Raw genomic sequence first — 18288 nt, forward strand, 5'->3', positions numbered from 1 at the left:
TGACGCCACTCCTCCAAGGCTAATCTCAAGGCGAGCAGTTCCCTATCCCCAATGGTATAGTTTCTCTCTGCCGGTGAAAAGGTTTTAGCAAAGAAGAAACACGGCCTTTTTCTACCTGCACCGTTCTTTTGATACAAGACCGCACCAGCACCCACTGAAGAGGCATCAACCTCTAAAAGGAAGGGCTTACTCTCATCGGGTCTTTGAAGAACGGGAGCAGTTGAAAAGTGTCTTTTTACTGCCTCAAAAGCCTGAGATGTCTCAGTAGACCAGGCTTTGGGATTAGCACCTTTCTTAGTCAAGGCCACCAAAGGGGCCACCAAAGTAGAAAAATGGGGTATGAACTGCCTGTAATAATTTATAAATCCTAAGAAGCGTTGCACCGCCTTCAAGGAATGAGGTTCGGACCATTGCAGGACAGCAGAGAGCTTCGCAGGATCCATAGCCAGACCCTCTTGTGAGATAATGTAACCCAAAAAAGGCAATGAGGACTGCTCGAATACACATTTCTCGAGTTTAGCAAACAATGAGTGCTCCCTTAAACGGGAAAGGACACGAACGACATCCTGACGATGAGTCTCCAGATCAGGAGAAAAAATCAGGATGTCGTCCAGATACACCACTACTGAGGATAACAGTAAATCCCTGAACACATCATTTACGAAGTCCTGAAATACTGCGGGTGCATTACATAACCCAAAAGGCATGACGAGGTATTCATAGTGACCGTCTCGGGTGTTAAAAGCGGTCTTCCATTCGTCACCCTTTCGAATTCGTACCAAGTTATACGCACCCCGCAGATCCAACTTCGTAAAAACTTGAGCTCCTCTCAGTCTGTCAAAGAGCTCCGAAATTAAAGGTAATGGGTATTTGTTCTTTATTGTGATTGCGTTGAGACCCCTGTAATCTATGCAGGGACGCAAATCACCCTCTTTCTTCCGAACAAAGAAAAACCCAGCTCCCGCGGGAGAGACAGACTTACGAATGAACCCCTTCTCTAAGCTCTCTCTTATATAGGTCGACATGGCCTCCGACTCAGGTATCGACAGGGGGTAAACCCTGCCTTTAGGTGGAACCGAACCTGGGATAAGGTCTATGGCACAGTCATACGGCCTATGGGGTGGAAGAACCTCAGCACCCTGTTTGGAGAACACGTCAGCGAAATCCAAATAGGGTGTAGGTATGGGAGAGAGATCAGTTGATGCAACTGCAACAACCTTAGGTGGTAAGGGAAGACATCGGGACTGACATTTCGAACCCCAACTAATAATGCTGTCAGACTCCCAGTCAATGTGAGGAGCATGAGTCCGAAGCCATGGAAGACCCAGAAGGACGTCGTCTATACCCTCAGGCAAAACAAGAAAAGAAATCTCCTCTATGTGACCCTGAGACAGGGAAAGGCGCAAGGGAACTGTCCTCAATGTAATTGAGTCAGACAACATAGTTCCATTAACAACACGGACAGGAATAGGCGCCTCTAACATGATAGAGGGAATATTGTGTCCCTTTACAAATCCTGAGGACACAAAAATCCCGTCAGCTCCGGAATCCACAAAAGCCATAATAGGCCATGTATTCTCAGATAACGAGAGCTGACCTGGGATACAACACTTAGAGGGTGCAGAAGACGTCTCTAGTAACCCCCCCTCTAATGGTTACTAGGCCAGGGAGTTTCCCTGACGACTAGGACACTTGTTGGCATAGTGCCCAGCCTGACGACATACGTAACATATAGGAGGACCAGACTTGCGTAGTCTGGAGAACGTATGACCTAACTCCATAGGAGTGGGAGATGTTTCAGATGCTGAGGAAGATGGTAGTGGACCCTCAACAACTGGAATAGCCCGATGCTTAGGGCGTGAGGAAGAGACCTCGAGTCTACGTTCCTTATGGCGTACATCGATCCTCGTTGCTACTGTGATCAAGTCCTCCAGAGAAGCAGGGACTTCACGAGTAGCAAGGGCATCCTTGACATAGCCAGCCAACCCTCTCCAGAAGATAGGAATCAACACCTTCTCTGGCCAATCTAGTTCTGCCACCAGAGTTCTAAAAGCAATGGCATAAGAACTAGTGGATAACGAACCCTGAGATAGATCTAACAGTCTCAGGGCCGCATCATGGGTAACCTGCGGACCCATGAATACCGCCTTAAGAGCATCAAGAAAGTCTTGATGTCTCAGAGTAACCACATCAGAGCGCTCCCATAGGGGAGTCGCCCATTCTAAGGCTTTGTCCTGAAGTAAGGAGATGATAAAGCCTACTCTGGACCTCTCCGTAGAGAAGCGAGAAGAGTTAACCTCTAGGTGTATCTGACACTGACTAATGAAACCACGACATGATCTGGCATCGCCAGAATATCTGTTTGGTAGAGCAAGTCGAGGATCATGTGCAGATGTCACCATGGTCTGAGGTTTATCCTCTATACTCTTGAGCCGTGACTCAAGTACTTGTATGTAACGGTGTAACTGCTGATATTCTGCCATAACTGCCAGACCCTTGGCTCAGTCCTAATGTTACGGGGGGCTGTCTGATAATAACCGAAAGGAGTATCAGACAGTCAGGGTCCACCGTGCAAAGACTTTGCTGCAGACTATGGCAGAGTGCAATACCTCTGTTAACTCACAGAAAGATATAATAAGAAAGTAAAGCAATTCCTCCCTTACTTGGAGGGTGTGTGGAATGATCTCTGTTAATAATCACAGAGACAAAGGCAATGTGTGCGAAATGGCACCTACCTAGGTCCGCTCTTCTAGTGGTGCAAAAGAGACGAACAGCAGCGTAAGCCGCACAAAGCTCCTACCTGCGTTCGCTCCACTAGTGTGCGAGGACACGAACCACTAGATATGGCACCTGCCTAGGTCCGCTCTTCTAGTGGTGCAAAAGAGACGAACAGCAGCGTAAGCCGCACAAAGCTCCTACCTCTGTTCGCTCCCCTAGTGTGCGAGGATACGAACAACTGCCAGACGCAGTATAAGGAACGTTACCCTAGCGGCAACGTCCACCTACGAGTACAATCACAAGGCCCAGCCAGACCATGTGCCTCAGGCACCTGCCTATGTCCGCTCCCCTAAGAGGTAAGGATACGGACAGCAGCCGAAGCTGTAAGGTATAAGAACGCTACCCTGCCGGTAGCGCTCACCTAGCATAGACAGAGGAATGCCTAGAGGAACGCGCACAGAGCGTCTACTCATATGCATGAACCAAGAGGACTGAGCACCATGCGGCGTGTGTCAGGGTCTTATATAGACTCTGTGCCTCATCCAAGATGGAGGACACCAGAGCCAATCCGCTTCCAGAACGACAGGAGTGACGTCATGCTGGCCTATCACCGAGCAAGACGTCACAAGCACATGACCAGCGACCAATCGGCATAGAAGGTGTCAGAGACATGTGACCTCGTGTCAGCGATGATGTCACCCGCACATGTGCAATGGCTCCAAGATTGGACTTAGTCTCCGGCGCTCGCACATGTGCAGTAGCAAGAAATCTGGACTTAGTCTCCAGCGCTCGCACATGTGCAGTAGCAAGAAATCTGGACTTAGTCTCCAGCGCTCGCACATGTGCAGTAGCAAGAAATCTGGACATAGTCTCCAGTGCTCGCAGCAACCGTAACAGCGAGGCTGCGCAATGTGCAGAGGTTTACTGCTCAGGGAAGCAGTGAGATTCCCGTTATCTCTGCACATTGTGAGACCGAGGATCCCGCCTCTATTTCCCAGAGGCAGGAGGGTGAGCATGTACAATGCATGGTGGGTCCTGATTCGCTCACTGACGTCACACGGCTTGATGACAAGGCTGGTGACGTGGTGAATCCTGACTGGCCAGGCTGGGATGTCGTGGACCCTGATTGGGTCAAGTCCATCATCTCCGCCTCGCGCCCGCCCTCGGGTGGAGCTGCACCTCCTTAAAAGCTCCCCCTGCCATCATGGCGGCGCGCGACCGTCCTTCTATGTTTGGATGTCTGGCAGCGTGCTGCCACGCCACTGCTCAGGCATTACTGTCTCTTGTGGGCTTGGCCCTTGCTGCTCCGGCAGTACCTCGTTTGCAGGCCGTGTTCCTGCCTTGCTGCTCCGGCAGTATCCCCTTCAACAGGCCGTGTTCCTGTCCCAGGTGAGCTCCTCAAGTCTCCACCGGACTCACCTGGTTATTGAAAGCACACGTGCGTGGGCACCTCTGTGCTACCCTCGTGCCATATTCTCGTGACTTCCACTGGCACACGTGCGTGGGCACCTCTGTGCTTCCCCGTGCAACAGGTACACCGAGCCGTGAGATCCGTGCCATACAACCCTCACGGGTTAGGGCAGATCGGTGTACATAGATCGTCTGTGACATTCCAGACGATCGCTAGCAGCAACCCGCTCACTCTTCACCCACCATAGCGGCGGTCCCTTACACCGCACAGTGGACCTTGACCGGCGGAAGCTGTCCATTTCCCATCTTGGCACGCTTCCCCGGGTCCCCCTCGTAACAAGTATGCACTACCCCCAGCTATATCAAGGATACTAATGATGTTGTATGTGCTATGAGTAAACTAATATGGAAAGATCATTTTTCTTTTGTCTTCTGCAGCATTGTTAATTTGTATTCTTCTCTACTGCACAATCTTGCTATTATATCTTTGGAATGCCATCTGCGTACGGCCAGCAATTATAGTGAAGATTTAAAACATTTTATTGTTAAGGTAGTGGAAAATCTTTTAAAACATTTTTTTCTTATTGATTAAAGAATATTTTTTTCAGAAGAGGAAGCCCCAATAGGTTCATGTTTTTCACCCTCTTTGACACTTCTTTTTATTTCTTGGGGAGAGAAATTCTACCTTTATTGTGATAGCAATACATTTGCCTACAATAATATCTGATATGGCCACTATGTCAATGATATCCTTATCATTTAGAGGGATAACATGGCGGCCATACCGGATTTTATTAAATATCTTAAATGCAATGAAGTCAATTTGAGAGCTACTGTTGTTCATTCACAATCTGCCATCCATGTTTTGGACATAGAAATGGGAGGAACTATTGATATAGGTTCATTCTATACTGCTATCTATCATTAACCTGTTAGTGGCAACACTGTTCTCCATGCCAATAGCTGCCATCCAAATCACACTGCAATACATATGGGAGAGAAAAGGGATAATACTCCGCCCTGACGTAAAGATAGGAGAACCAAATAAAAAAGGGATTTATTTGTCAATGTGTTTCAAAGTCTTAAGGCTTCTTCATCAGGAGAAATCATATACAGTTAGGTCCAGAAATATTTGGACAGTGACACAAGTTTTGTTATTTTAGCTGTTTACAAAAACATGTTCAGAAATACAATTATATATATAATATGGGCTGAAAGTGCACACTCCCAGCTGGAATATGAGAGTTTTCACATCCAAATCGGAGAAAGGGTTTAGGAATCATAGCTCTGTAATGCATAGCCTCCTCTTTTTCAAGGGACCAAAAGTAATTGGACAAGGGACTCTAAGGGCTGCAATTAACTCTGAAGGCGTCTCCCTCGTTAACCTGTAATCAATGAAGTAGTTAAAAGGTCTGGGGTTGATTACAGGTGTGTGGTTTTGCATTTGGAAGCTGTTGCTGTGACCAGACAACATGCGGTCTAAGGAACTTTCAATTGAGGTGAAGCAGAACATCCTGAGGCTGAAAAAAAAGAAAAATCCATCAGAGAGATAGCAGACATGCTTGGAGTAGCAAAATCAACAGTCGGGTACATTCTGAGAAAAAAGGAATTGACTGGTGAGCTTGGGAACTCAAAAAGGCCTGGGCGTCCACGGATGACAACAGTGGTGGATGATCGCCGCATACTTTCTTTGGTGAAGAAGAACCTGTTCACAACATCAACTGAAGTCCAGAACACTCTCAGTGAAGTAGGTGTATCTGTCTCTAAGTCTACAGTAAAGAGAAGACTCCATGAAAGTAAATACAAAGGGTTCACATCTAGATGCAAACCATTCATCAATTCCAAAAATAGACAGGCCAGAGTTAAATTTGCTGAAAAACACCTCATGAAGCCAGCTCAGTTCTGGAAAAGTATTCTATGGACAGATGAGACAAAGATCAACCTGTACCAGAATGATGGTAAGAAAAAAGTTTGGAGAAGAAAGGGAACGGCACATTTAAACGAGATGAGTTACTTACTCAATGTAAAAGTAATAAAAGATAAAATGTTCCCAATAATGAAGTCTCCACGTTTAGCACACCATACAGTTGTCACAACATAGTTGTAAAAAGGATCATCAATAAAAATATTGCCATTTTGTATAAAGACAACATGCTTAGTAAAATCTTGGAAAATGGGCACAGAGTAGTAACCAGAAAAGGAAGTAATCTTTATAATAATTTTTCCTCTAGTTTTTTTTGTTAAAACTGGTGAACACAAAAACAGTGGTTATCTATCACTCTTTTGTGTAGCTGTGGCAAAAAGTGCACCATATGCCCTTTCATTTCCAAAAGAAAAAATATGAATTTACCAAATAATAAATTGTAAACCAAAGACAGTATCTAAAAGGCACCAGTAATTCCAGATCAAATAAATTCAATACATACTGGTGTCATGTGCAGTAGATATGATTTTATTTTATCAGAAAAAAATTGTGTATACAATATAAAAACATTTAAAATCATTCCAACAAACTGGAATATAAAACACAACTCCACATCTCTCTCACTGAAATAACTGTACAGCCAAAGGTGTATAGCTAGTGTGTAGAGTTTCATTAACTGCAATTCTGATCATGTTACTTATTGTATGGAATGCAATTTATGCAATCTGTGTTATGTTGGATTCACATAGAGAAATAAGAAAATAATCTCAAAGCATATATATATATATAATATAAATGAAAATAATAATACTTATTCAGGATTATTAAAACATTTTGTGGATATTAATGTCACGTGGTGTACTAGGGTATGTAATGACGGGATGGCTGGCCCTCAGACTAGAGTCCCTGCGCTGTCCCTAATCTCGGAGGTAGGTTTGGTGATAACCAGGTCCTAGCCCCCAGAATGACCCTAAAGGCTGCTTTACACCTTACAATTTCTCGTGCGATCGCATTTGCGATCGCACCCGCCCCCCTCGTTTGTGCAGCACGGGCAATTTCTTGCCCATGTCGCACAATGCTGTAACTCCCCGTCACACGTACTTACCTACCAAATGACCTCGCTGTGGGCGGCGAACATCCACTTCCTGAAGGGGGAGGGACGTTCGGTGTCACAGCGACTTCACACAGCCGCCGGCAAATAGAAGCGGAGGGGCGGGGATGAGTGGGACGTAAACATCCCGCCCACCTCCTTCCTTCAGCATTGCCGGCGGCCGCAGGTAAGCTGCAGTTCATCGTTCCCGGGGTGTCACACGGTGCGATGTGTGCTGCCCCGGGTACGATGAACAACAGGACGTGCGATTTTTAGAAAATAAGCAACGTGTCAGCGATGAACGAGAAGGTGAGTATTTCTGCTCGTTCATAGCTGTCACACGCTACGATATCACTAACGATGCCGGATGTGCGTCACTTACGACGTGACCCTGACGACATCTCGTTAGATATATCGTAGCGTGTAAAGCCCGCTTAACTCCTGTCTGAGCTCTGATCTTACGCCCCCTCTCCCACACCCTCGGGGCGGGCTGGAAAACACAAAGACAAAACCCCACAAAATGATACAGACAAGGGTGAACAGAAACTCGTACACACAGCACTCAAAACATAAAAGAGAGACCGTATGTGTACTGGAAAGCAACAGAAAAGGGGAGGAAATAACGCACACACTACTCAGAAACGCAATAGGGATAACCATAAACAGGAAAATCACCAATACCGGGAATCGCTGGAGCTAAAGCAGAAGCTATCTTCGGCACATGTGTGACGCCCTGGCCTATCAGGTCGTCACAAGGGTGCTGTGCAATCTGCCCTTCTACATGGTATCCGCTCCTCCTTGGTTATGGGTCCTGTCCCTTTGGTGTTGCTAAGAACAGGTATACACAAATCTTGAGGAACACTTTGCATCACACCCACCAAACACCCATTGGGCAGCCTGAGGGGAGTACTGCCTTCCAGATGGAGGGATGGTAGAAGGAGGGCCAGAAGTGTCAGGAGTGAGAGAGAGGAGTAGTTGGAGTGAAGTGCCAGTGAGCAGTGACAGGAAAGGTCACGCTGCGGAGCTTGACTCCTGTAACCGTCCCAGATGCCAGACATTGGCCTGGCCTGGAAGGAGCTGGAACCCCGGTCGCAGGGGGTAGTGACAGGAGGCACGATACTGCCTCGGAGGGCAGACCGGCGGCCTTGTGCTACAACCGGGCAGGGGCCAGGGCACGACGGGGCTGGGAAGTAGCTTCATGCAGCCCAGTAATTCACCCGACAGGAACGGAATCTTCATGAACCGCTCTCCACCTGCTCCAAAATCGGGGTACTAGCGCAACGATAGGGATAGGACTTCCCAAAACTGTCCAGAAAATCCCAAGCGTGAACCCTGAAAGCAAGCTCACTCTGCTAGCCACGCAGGTGAGTGGGACCCAAGTAGTTCTTGGTGAAAGGGATTCACCAAGTGTAAACACGGTGCCAAGGGACATCGCTTCAGACCAACCAGCAACGCCAAAAGGGCACGGACCCAACGTGTTTGGACTAAGGCTGCAGTGCATTCAAGACTTTGGTTTACCTGGTGTCAGCATCTCTGGACTGTGTGAGTACGTTGTGCCCCTTTGCTCCCAATGGGTCCCCAGCCTGCCAGCGCCGACCCCCGGGACACCTTCCCCTGCCACGGAGGGGTTAACATCAATCGCTGCCATTCCATTGCTTCCGGGCGCTCCCCTCTCCCCTAAACGCAGCAGCGGTGGTATCCCAATTTTTACCACGAACCGTGGGTGGCATCACGAACATTATCCAATCCACCCTTTCTACCCCCCTTTTATTTTTGAGAGGCCGCGCGACCCCGCCTCGGGTCCGGAGACCCTTCGCGCCACTGCGGATCCGGATCCAAGCAGCCCGTCGGCTATCGCAGAGGCTGCACACATGTAGGAATGAAGCCGTGCGTTAAATATCAAGGAAAAGGAATAAACCACTGTGGCGAAAATAGTGCAACTAGGGTCTTATCGTTAAACAGGAATAATCCCAATCCCGCCGTTTTTTCAAAATCTGGCGGGTTGTCCTCTGACGGTTACAGACCGGTACAGATATATATAGGGGCTCTTCTGCTGCCTTAGTATTGTTGATTTTCTCTGATGTCCTGATGAAGGAGGCTGCGACCTCAGAAACGCGTTGATTTGACCTGTACATGAATAAAGAGAATATTTAATTAACATCGCATCCTGGTGATAATGCAGCAAGAAAAACCCGATCCCCTCTTTATCTCCAATTTAAATATCGAGGAGACAGCTGCACGAGGCAATTAGCAACCTGAACTATTAGGTACTGCTCAACAGTCTATAGGAATTAACTCCTGCAGAGCTGAAGACCATGAACCTGAACCAACCAACACAGGATCAGGCTGAACAATACAGAAGTCTCAGGTTGCTTGTCAGGCTCTGTGATGTGGTCCGACAACACCGTGCCTGCATGACAATTCTTAATGGAAATTTGACAGGCATGCAATGCTATAGTATTGAAAGGGTTACACTCTTGTTAAATATTTTTCTGTTAAGGTTTTTTATTGGTTGTCTATGATTTTAAATTCACTCTACACAGCTGTAGTATCGTATCTATGACTAAAGGGCCATTTACACGCTGCGACATCGCTAACGATTTGTCGTCGGGGTCACGGTGTTTGTGACGCACATCGGGCTTCGTTAGCGACATTGCAGCGTGTGACTCGTATAAGCGACCTTCAACAATCACAAAATAGGTAAAAATCGTTGGTTTTGGAGAGGTCGTTTATTTACCAAAAATCGTTGTATGTGCAGTAACGAGGTTGTTTGTCGTTGTCGAATGAGGAACATCTCCTTACCTGCGACCGCCGGCAATGAGGAAGGAAGGAGGTGGGTGGGATGTTACGGCCGCTCATCTCCGCCCCTCCAATTCTATTGGGCGGCCGCTTAGTGACGTCGCTATGACGCCGAACGAACCGCCCCCTTAGAAAGGAGGCGGTTCACTGGTCACAGCGATGTCGCTAGGCAGGTAAGTATGTGTGACTGTTCCTAGTGATGTTGTGCGCCACGGTCAACCGGGATGGGTACGCTCGCTAGCGATATCAGTAATGATATTGCAGCGTGTAAAGTACCCTTAAGGGTGCGAAAAGCATCGGAACTGCGTCAGAGATTATTTTCACAGGACGATGAAGCTGTTTTTAACTTATTGTCAATAAAGGATTATATGTTTTTATAAATAGTTTTTCTCTAAAATTTTCTCAGACTTTTTCTTATGAAAATGTTCCCTATTCCCACAAAAATGTTACTTTAGCCACAAATATTACAGTTTCGCAATTGTATGAGTAGAAAATGCACAATATAAGTTGTTCTGCAACTTCTCCTGAGTATGCCAATATCCCACATGAGGGCGCAAAAGGGAAGTCGCACCAATCGACTTTTGGAGCTCAAAATTGCCTGGAATAGTTATCGGATGCCATGTCACATTTGGAGAGTCCCTGATGTGCCTAAACAGTGGAAACCCCCTACATGTGACCCCAGTTTAAAACTAGACCCCATATATATATATATATATAATAGCAGCTCATAGCCACTCCAGAAGTGGCGCATCCATCAGATTAATTAATTCTGACACTGTACTTGGCTCTTACCGTTGCCCAGGTGCAGTGGAAAACGGGGTAATATATGGGGTTGAATCCAGTTGTGAATTGTCAGCTGCCATCAAGTCCTGGTATTAGTAATGTGTGGATGTCTATCAGACACCCCCCATTACTAATTCCAGTTATAGTTAAAAGAAAAAGTTATTTGTACAAATAAAAAACATCTCAAGCCCTCGTTTACCAATTTATTGAACAAAATCCAAAGAAATTTCCACTGTAACCCATAGTGACATCCTACAACGTTCCCCAAAAGTGAACCTGAAAGACATAAAGAGAGAAAATTAGTAAAGAAATTTCATTCTTTCACTCACAGTGAGTGCCCCCTGGTCCTTAGTATTGTCTTTGGAATGAATAATTCATGTGCCAGTCCTTGGTATTGACCACACATGTATCTAATATATAAAAGTGTGTGTGTGTGTGTGTGTGTGTGTGTGTGTGTATGTCCGCTATAGACATCCGCACAGTCACATTTACAATTACGAAATTTTGCACAGACACCGCATTTGAATCAGGGAACATTATAGACTATGTTTTGAGGGGAAAATGTAACCCCACGCTTTACATTTATTCACAAAAACCTGCTTACATTAAAGTCAATGGAGCTGGGAGCTAAGGGTCATTAATAGGAGTTTTGATAGGTTGTTATAGGCAACAATGGACATTCTTAGTATAAGAAACTTGTGTGTTAGGTAATATGAATATGACAGACACAGACAGAGACACACAGACACAGAGAGGGACACACACACACTCAGAGACAGACACTGAGACATACAAAGACAGACACACAGACAGACACACACAGAGAGAGACATACACACAGAGACAGATACATACAGATACAGACAGATACAAAAAGAAATACACACATAGACACACAGAAAGAGAGAGAGGGAGACAGACAGAGAGGGAGAGAGGGAGAATGAGAGACAGTTAGCAACGCCTGGTACTACAGTAGTTTATACATATGAGATCTCCTCTGAAACATCTTTTTTCTAAGCTAAACAAATACAACTTTTTCAATCTTTCATCATATGGGAGGCCTTCCATTCCTTGTAACTGACTCTAATGTCTGGATGTCCTTTTTAAAATGTGGAGCCCAAACTGGTTCCCATATTCCAGATATGGCCTTACAAGTGATTTATAGAGGGGTAACAATACATTGGGATCATAGGATGTAATCTCTTTTTATACATCCTAAAATCTTGCAGCTGCTGCTCGACATTGAGTGCTGCTGCTCAGCTTATTTGTAACCAGAATACCCAAATCCTTCTCTTGTGTAGTCCCAAATTTACTTCCATTTAATGCATATAAAAAAAAAAACAAGAAAGCCAGCTAAACTCAAAATGGCATGTATTATAAGATGTGCACTGCACTAAAAATTCCAAACTGTACTATTATAAATTTGAGATTTTTGGCAAAAAATTGCAATTTCTTGAGCTACACCGCCACGTCACAGCAAATCTCTTTGGGGCAGTCCTATTCTAAAATATTTTGTATTTAAAATATGGCCTCACATATGAAAAAGTAGAACTGTTTATAGCAGCACTTAATGTATATGTAGCAATACGAATACTCCAACCTCGGTTCATTACTTTACATTTATCAACATTAAATCTCATTGTCCAAATGTCGGCCCATTCTGACATCTTATCCAGATCATTTTGTAATATTGTACTATCAAGGTTCGTTTTTAATATCCTACATAGTTTGGTGTTGTCAGCAAAGACTGACACTTTACTCTCAATCCCATCCACAAGGTCATTAATAAACAGATTAAAAAGAATCGTCCTAGCACAGATCTCTGCGGCACACCACTGCTTCATTTTATTCCTTGTTATTTTATTATTCCATAGGGTATACGTTTTTACAGGACTCTTGTATGATATCCTTAAACTTGCCTCATTTATGTTCGATATCCCTAGTTACCATGACCTTGTCCAAATCTACACAATTAATTTCTTTAATTTGTTGAAATCCGCTTTACTAATTTTCCAGGTTTTAGCATTTCCCCTTTCAAATGTTCCATTAAACTGCTCCCAGACCTGTATATCTGAAATTGTATCTGGTCTATCTGACAGGACTAAATCTAGCAAATTATCTCCCCTGGTGGGTTTATCTACCATCTGAGAGAGGTAGTTGTCTTGAATTGTAGATAAGAACTTGCAGCTTTTAGCACAACTAGAAGATTCTATAGGGCACTTTACACGCTGCGATATCGCTATCGATATCGCTAGCGAGCATACCTGTCCCTGTCGGTTGTGTGTCATGGGCAAATCGCTGCCCGTGGCGCACAATATCGCTTACACACATCACACGGACTTATCTTCCCTGCGACGTCGCTGTGGGCGGCGAACCGCCTCCTTTCTAAGGGGCGGTTTGTGCGGTGTCACAGCGATGTCACACGGCAGCTGTCCAATAGAAGCGGAGGGGCGAAGATGAGCTGGCGGAATATCCCGCCCACCTCCGTCCTTCCTCATTGCCGGTGGACGCAGGTAAGGAGATGTTCGTCATTCCTGTTGTGTCACACATAGCGATGTGTGATGCCGCAGGAACGACGAACAACCAGCGGCATGCACCACCAACGATATTATGAAAAGGAGCGATGTGTCAACAATCAACGAGTTTTGACGTTTTTGCGATCGTTGATCGTCGCTCCTAGCTGTCACACGCTGCGATGTCGGTAACGACACCGGAAGTGTGTCACAAACACCGAGACCCCGACGATATATCGTTAGTGATGTCGCAGCGTGTAAAGCACCCTCAAGTACCACTGAATGTCTGGATTGTTGAAATCCTCCATAATAAGTAACTGATTATTAATTATTATTATTATTAGCTGCCTTTTAAATTTGTAGCTCCAATTAGCAGCTTTCCATTATTGCCTTCCCCATGTACATTTATTTTCTCATACTGACTCTACATTGTTGCAGCTCCCCCAATGTCGTCATTGAGCACAGGTCTTAGATTTGATAAATATACACACCCCTCCACCTTTTTTATCTTTCTTGCCCTTTTTGAATGTGGTGTAACCCTCTACATTTGTAACCCAGTCATGGCTCTTATCCAGTCAGGTTTCTATAATGTCCAGCACATCGTAATCTGTGGTGGATATTAAAGTTTCCAATTCATTCATTTTGTTTGCAAGACTGCTTGCATTTGCCAGCAGACATTTAATACTATTAACATATTTCTTACTCTTCGTCTCCGTACTTTCTTTGCATGTCTCTGCCCTCCCTAAACCTGCCTTAACCCCTAATGTCTTAAGGTACCGTCACACTAAGCAACATCGCTGCTGATGCACAACTTGCTAGCGATGTTGCTTAGTGTGACATCCAGCAACAACCTGGCCCCTGCTGTGAGGTCGTTGGTTGTTGCTGAATGTCCTGGGCCATTTTTTAGTTGTTGCTCCCCCGCTGTGAAGCACACATCACTGTGTGTGACAGCGACAGAGCAACAACTAAATGTGCAGGAAGCAGTAGCCGGTTTCTGCGGACGCTGGTAACCACGGTAAACATCGGGTAACCAAGAAGCCCTTACCTTGGTTACCCGATATTTACCTTCGTTACCAGCCTCCACCGCTCTCAGCTGTCAGTGCCGGCTCCTGCTCTGTGCACATGTAGCTGCAGTACACATCGGGTAATTAACCCCATGTGTACTGTAGCTAGGAGAGCAGGGAGCCAGCGCTAAGCGGTGTGCGCTGGTAACCAAGGTAAATATCGGGTTGGTTACCCGATATTTACCTTAGTTACCAAGCGCATTATGCTTCCATGACGCTCCAGCGATCCCTGCCAGGTCAGGTTGCTGGTGGGATCGCTGGAGCGTCGCTTAGTGTGACATCTCACTAGCGACCTCCTAGCAACTTACCAGCGATCCCTATCAGGTTGTATCGTTGTTGGGATTGCTGGTACGTTGTTTAGTGTGACTGGGCCTTTACTCTCTCTGTCTAGCTTTAACCTTTTTTGCATAACTACCCTCCCTCCCCCAGATCCTAGTTTAAAAGCTCCTCGATCCATCTGACCATTTATTTCCCCCAGGATAGCTGCTCTATCCCCATTGAGGTGCAGCCTGTCCCTACCGTGGAGCCTGTAGCCAGCAGAGAAGTCGGCACAGTTCTCCATGAACCCAAAGACCTCCTTCCTGCACCAATTTCTAAGCCATGTATTTATCTCCCTAAGCGCCCATTGTCTTTCTAGTGATGTTCGTGGCACTGGTAGTATTTCTGAAAACACCACGTTGGAGGTCTTGGACTTCAGCTTCTCTCCTAGTTAATTTTTAAGGACCTTCCACCTCCCTCTAACTTTGTCATTAATACCAATGTGCACCATGACCACTAGATTTTCCCCAGCCCCACCCAGAAATCTGTCTATATGATCCGCAATATGCGGAACCCGAGCACCTGGCAGACAACACACTGTTCTGCAATTACGGTTCGCCTAATTATAGAGTCCCTAATCACCAACATCTGTCTGACCTTTTGTGCTCTTATTTCCCTGCTTCCTACAGCAGTCATTTTCCTGGTTGCTAGGAGAAATGTATTGCTGTTGGGATCCTAGTCCTGGCCCTGCATGTCTAATATCCGCCAAACAGCATATTTACTAGGTTTTCCCTCTACCTCTTCTTCTATCTGTTACCCAGCTACCTACGTCTGGGTCCTGATATTCCCCACCTCCACCCTCCTCCATATTACTGGCCTCAGCCAGAGCATGCTCTGTGAGCTCTAAACTTCTCTCCAGGTTTCACAGACGGACATATCACATGTGCAGTCGGTTCAGCCGCACAGGGGCCCGAAGGTTTAGGGGCCCTTGCTCGCTGGTCAGTAATGAGGGCAATGTGACCTGTTGTCCGGAGGTCCAGGCTCTGGGAGGTCCCTGGTCAGATCGCCTTCATCACAAGCAGCATGCGGGGCAGGGAGCAATCCTGCAGCTCCGAACAGTCAGTGAAGGCAGCGGAACACAGGAATTTGTCCTTTGTTCCCTGCCGACACTTTCTCTGTGACACACGCACACCCTGATGTCATCAGTATGGCGTGCGTGTGTCATTTAAAAGTTCCCGGCAGAAGAAGCAGCGCAGCCTGGACCTGTACAAGAAGCAGCAGCAGTGGCGGTGGCCCCTACAAGAACAGCAGCAGCGGCGGGGTCCCGACCAGAAGAAATAGCGGGGGGGGCCCTAGAAGAACAGCAGCGGCGGGTGCCCCTAGGAGAACAGCAGCGGCGGGGGCCCTAGAAGAACAGCAGCCGCAGGGGCCCCTTCAAGAGCTGCAGCGGTGGGGGCCTCTAGAAGAACAGCAGTGGCTGGGACCCCTACAAGAGCTGCAGCAGTGGGAGGGAGAGGTGAGTGATGATTAATGTTGATGTATATTGCATGTGTAGTATATAGGGGTGTTGTGATGTATATTGCATGTGTAGTATATAGGGGCGTAGTGATACAGTGCCTACAAGTAGTATTCAACCCCCTGCAGATTTAGCAGGTTTACACATTCGGAATTACCTTGGCATTGTGACATTTGGACTGTAGATCAGCCTGGAAGTGTGAAATGCACTGCAGCAAAAAAGAATGTTATTTCTTTTTTTATTTTTTTTTTTTAAATTGTGAAAAGTTTATTCAGAGGGTCATTTATTATTCAACCCCTCAAACCACAAGAATTCTGTTTGGTTCCCCTAAAGTATTAAGAAGTATTTCAGGCACAAAGAACAATGAGCTTCACATGTTTGGATTAATTATCTCTTTTTCCAGCCTTTTCTGACTAATTAAGACCCTCCCCAAAGTTGTGAACAGCACTCATACTTGGTCAACATGGGAAAGACAAAGGAGCATTCCAAGGCCATCAGAGACAAGATCGTGGAGGGTCACAAGGCTGGCAAGGGGTACAAAACCCTTTCCAAGGAGTTGGGCCTACCTGTCTCCACTGTTGGGAGCATCATCCGGAAGTGGAAGGCTTATGGAACTACTGTTAGCCTTCCATGGCCTGGACAGCCTTTGAAAGTTTCCATCCGTGCCGAGGCCAGGCTTGTCCGAAGAGTCAAGGCTAACCCAAGGACAACAAGGAAGGAGCTCCGGGAAGACATCATGGCAGTGGGGACATTGGTTTCAGTCAATACCATAAGTAACGTACTCCACCGCAATGGTCTCCGTTCCAGACGAGCCCGTAAGGTACCTTTACTTTCAAAGCGTCATGTCAAGGCTCGTCTACAGTTTGCTCATGATCACTTGGAGGACTCTGAGACAGACTGGTTCAAGGTTCTTTGGTCTGATGAGACCAAGATCGAGATCTTTGGTGCCAAACACACACGTGACGTTTGGAGACTGGATGACACTGCATACGACCCCAAGAATACCATCCCTACAGTCAAGCATGGTGGTGGCAGCATCATGCTGTGGGGCTGTTTCTCAGCCAAGGGGCCTGGCCATCTGGTCCGCATCCATGGGAAGATGGATAGCACAGCCTACCTGGAGATTTTGGCCAAGAACTTCCGCTCCTCCATCAAGGATCTTAAGATGGGTCGTCATTTCATCTTCCAACAAGACAACGACCTAAAGCACACAGCCAAGAAAACCAAGGCCTGGTTCAAGAGGGAAAAAATCAAGGTGTTGCAGTGGCCTAGTCAGTCTCCTGACCTTAACCCAATTGAAAACTTGTGGAAGGAGCTCAAGATGAAAGTCCACATGAGACACCCAAAGAACCTAGATAACTTGGAGAAGATCTGCATGGAGGAGTGGGCCAAGATAACTCAAGATAAAATAAAGACGATTATTAGCTGTAATTGCAAACAAGGGCTATTCCACAAAATATTAAACCTAGGGGTTGAATAATAATTGACCCACACTTTTATGTTGAAAATTAATTAAAATTTAACTGAGCAACATAACTTGTTGGTTTGTAAGATTTATGCATCTGTTAATAAATCCTGCTCTTGTTTGAAGTTTGCAGGCTCTAAATTATTTGCATCTTATCAAACCTGCTAAATCTGCAGGGGGTTGAATACTACTTGTAGGCACTGTATATATTGCAGATGTATATAGGGGTGTTGTGATGTATATTGCAGATGTAGTATATAGTGATGTATATTGCATGTGTAGCATATAGGGGGTGTAGGGATGTATATTGCAGATGTAGTATATAGAGGTGTTGTGATGTATATTGCAGATGTAATATATAGGGGTGTTGTGATGAATATTGCAGATGTAGTATATAGGGGTGTTGTGATGTATATTGCAGATGTAGTATATAGGGGGTGTTGTGATGTGTATTGCATGTGTAGTATATAGGGGTGTTGTGATGTATATTGCAGATGTAGTATATAGGTGTGTTGTGATGTATATTGCATGTGTAGTATATAGGGGCTGTTGTGATGTATATTGCATATGTAGTATATAGGGGGTGTTGTTATGATATATATTGCAAGTGTAATATATAGGGATGTAGTGATGTAGTATGTTGCAGGTGTAGTATAAAGGGGGTGTAGTGATTGATGTATATTGCAGGTGTAGTATAAAGGGGGAGTAGTGATTGATGTATATTGCAGGTGTAGTATATAGGGGGTGT

At 45.8% G+C, this 18288-nt stretch overlaps 1 protein-coding gene and 1 long non-coding RNA gene across 2 annotated transcripts in view; one reads left to right on the forward strand and one right to left on the reverse strand.

The window, feature by feature from the left end:
- The window catches only part of MEI1 (meiotic double-stranded break formation protein 1), a 902984-nt gene that overhangs the window by 396104 nt on the left and 488592 nt on the right, over positions 1 to 18288 (forward strand). The gene's annotated exons all lie outside the window — the stretch shown is intronic.
- The window catches only part of LOC142249908 (uncharacterized), a 51439-nt gene continuing 39791 nt past the window's right edge, over positions 6641 to 18288 (reverse strand). The window contains exons 2-3 of the long non-coding RNA XR_012725106.1: positions 10924 to 11000; positions 6641 to 9269 (exon numbers count right to left, since the gene is read on the reverse strand). This is a non-coding gene — a long non-coding RNA (uncharacterized LOC142249908). The remainder of the gene's footprint in view (positions 9270 to 10923; positions 11001 to 18288) is intronic.

The sequence above is a fragment of the Anomaloglossus baeobatrachus genome, chromosome 8, assembly GCF_048569485.1.
Source record: "Anomaloglossus baeobatrachus isolate aAnoBae1 chromosome 8, aAnoBae1.hap1, whole genome shotgun sequence".
Taxonomy (NCBI): Eukaryota; Metazoa; Chordata; class Amphibia; order Anura; family Aromobatidae; genus Anomaloglossus; species Anomaloglossus baeobatrachus.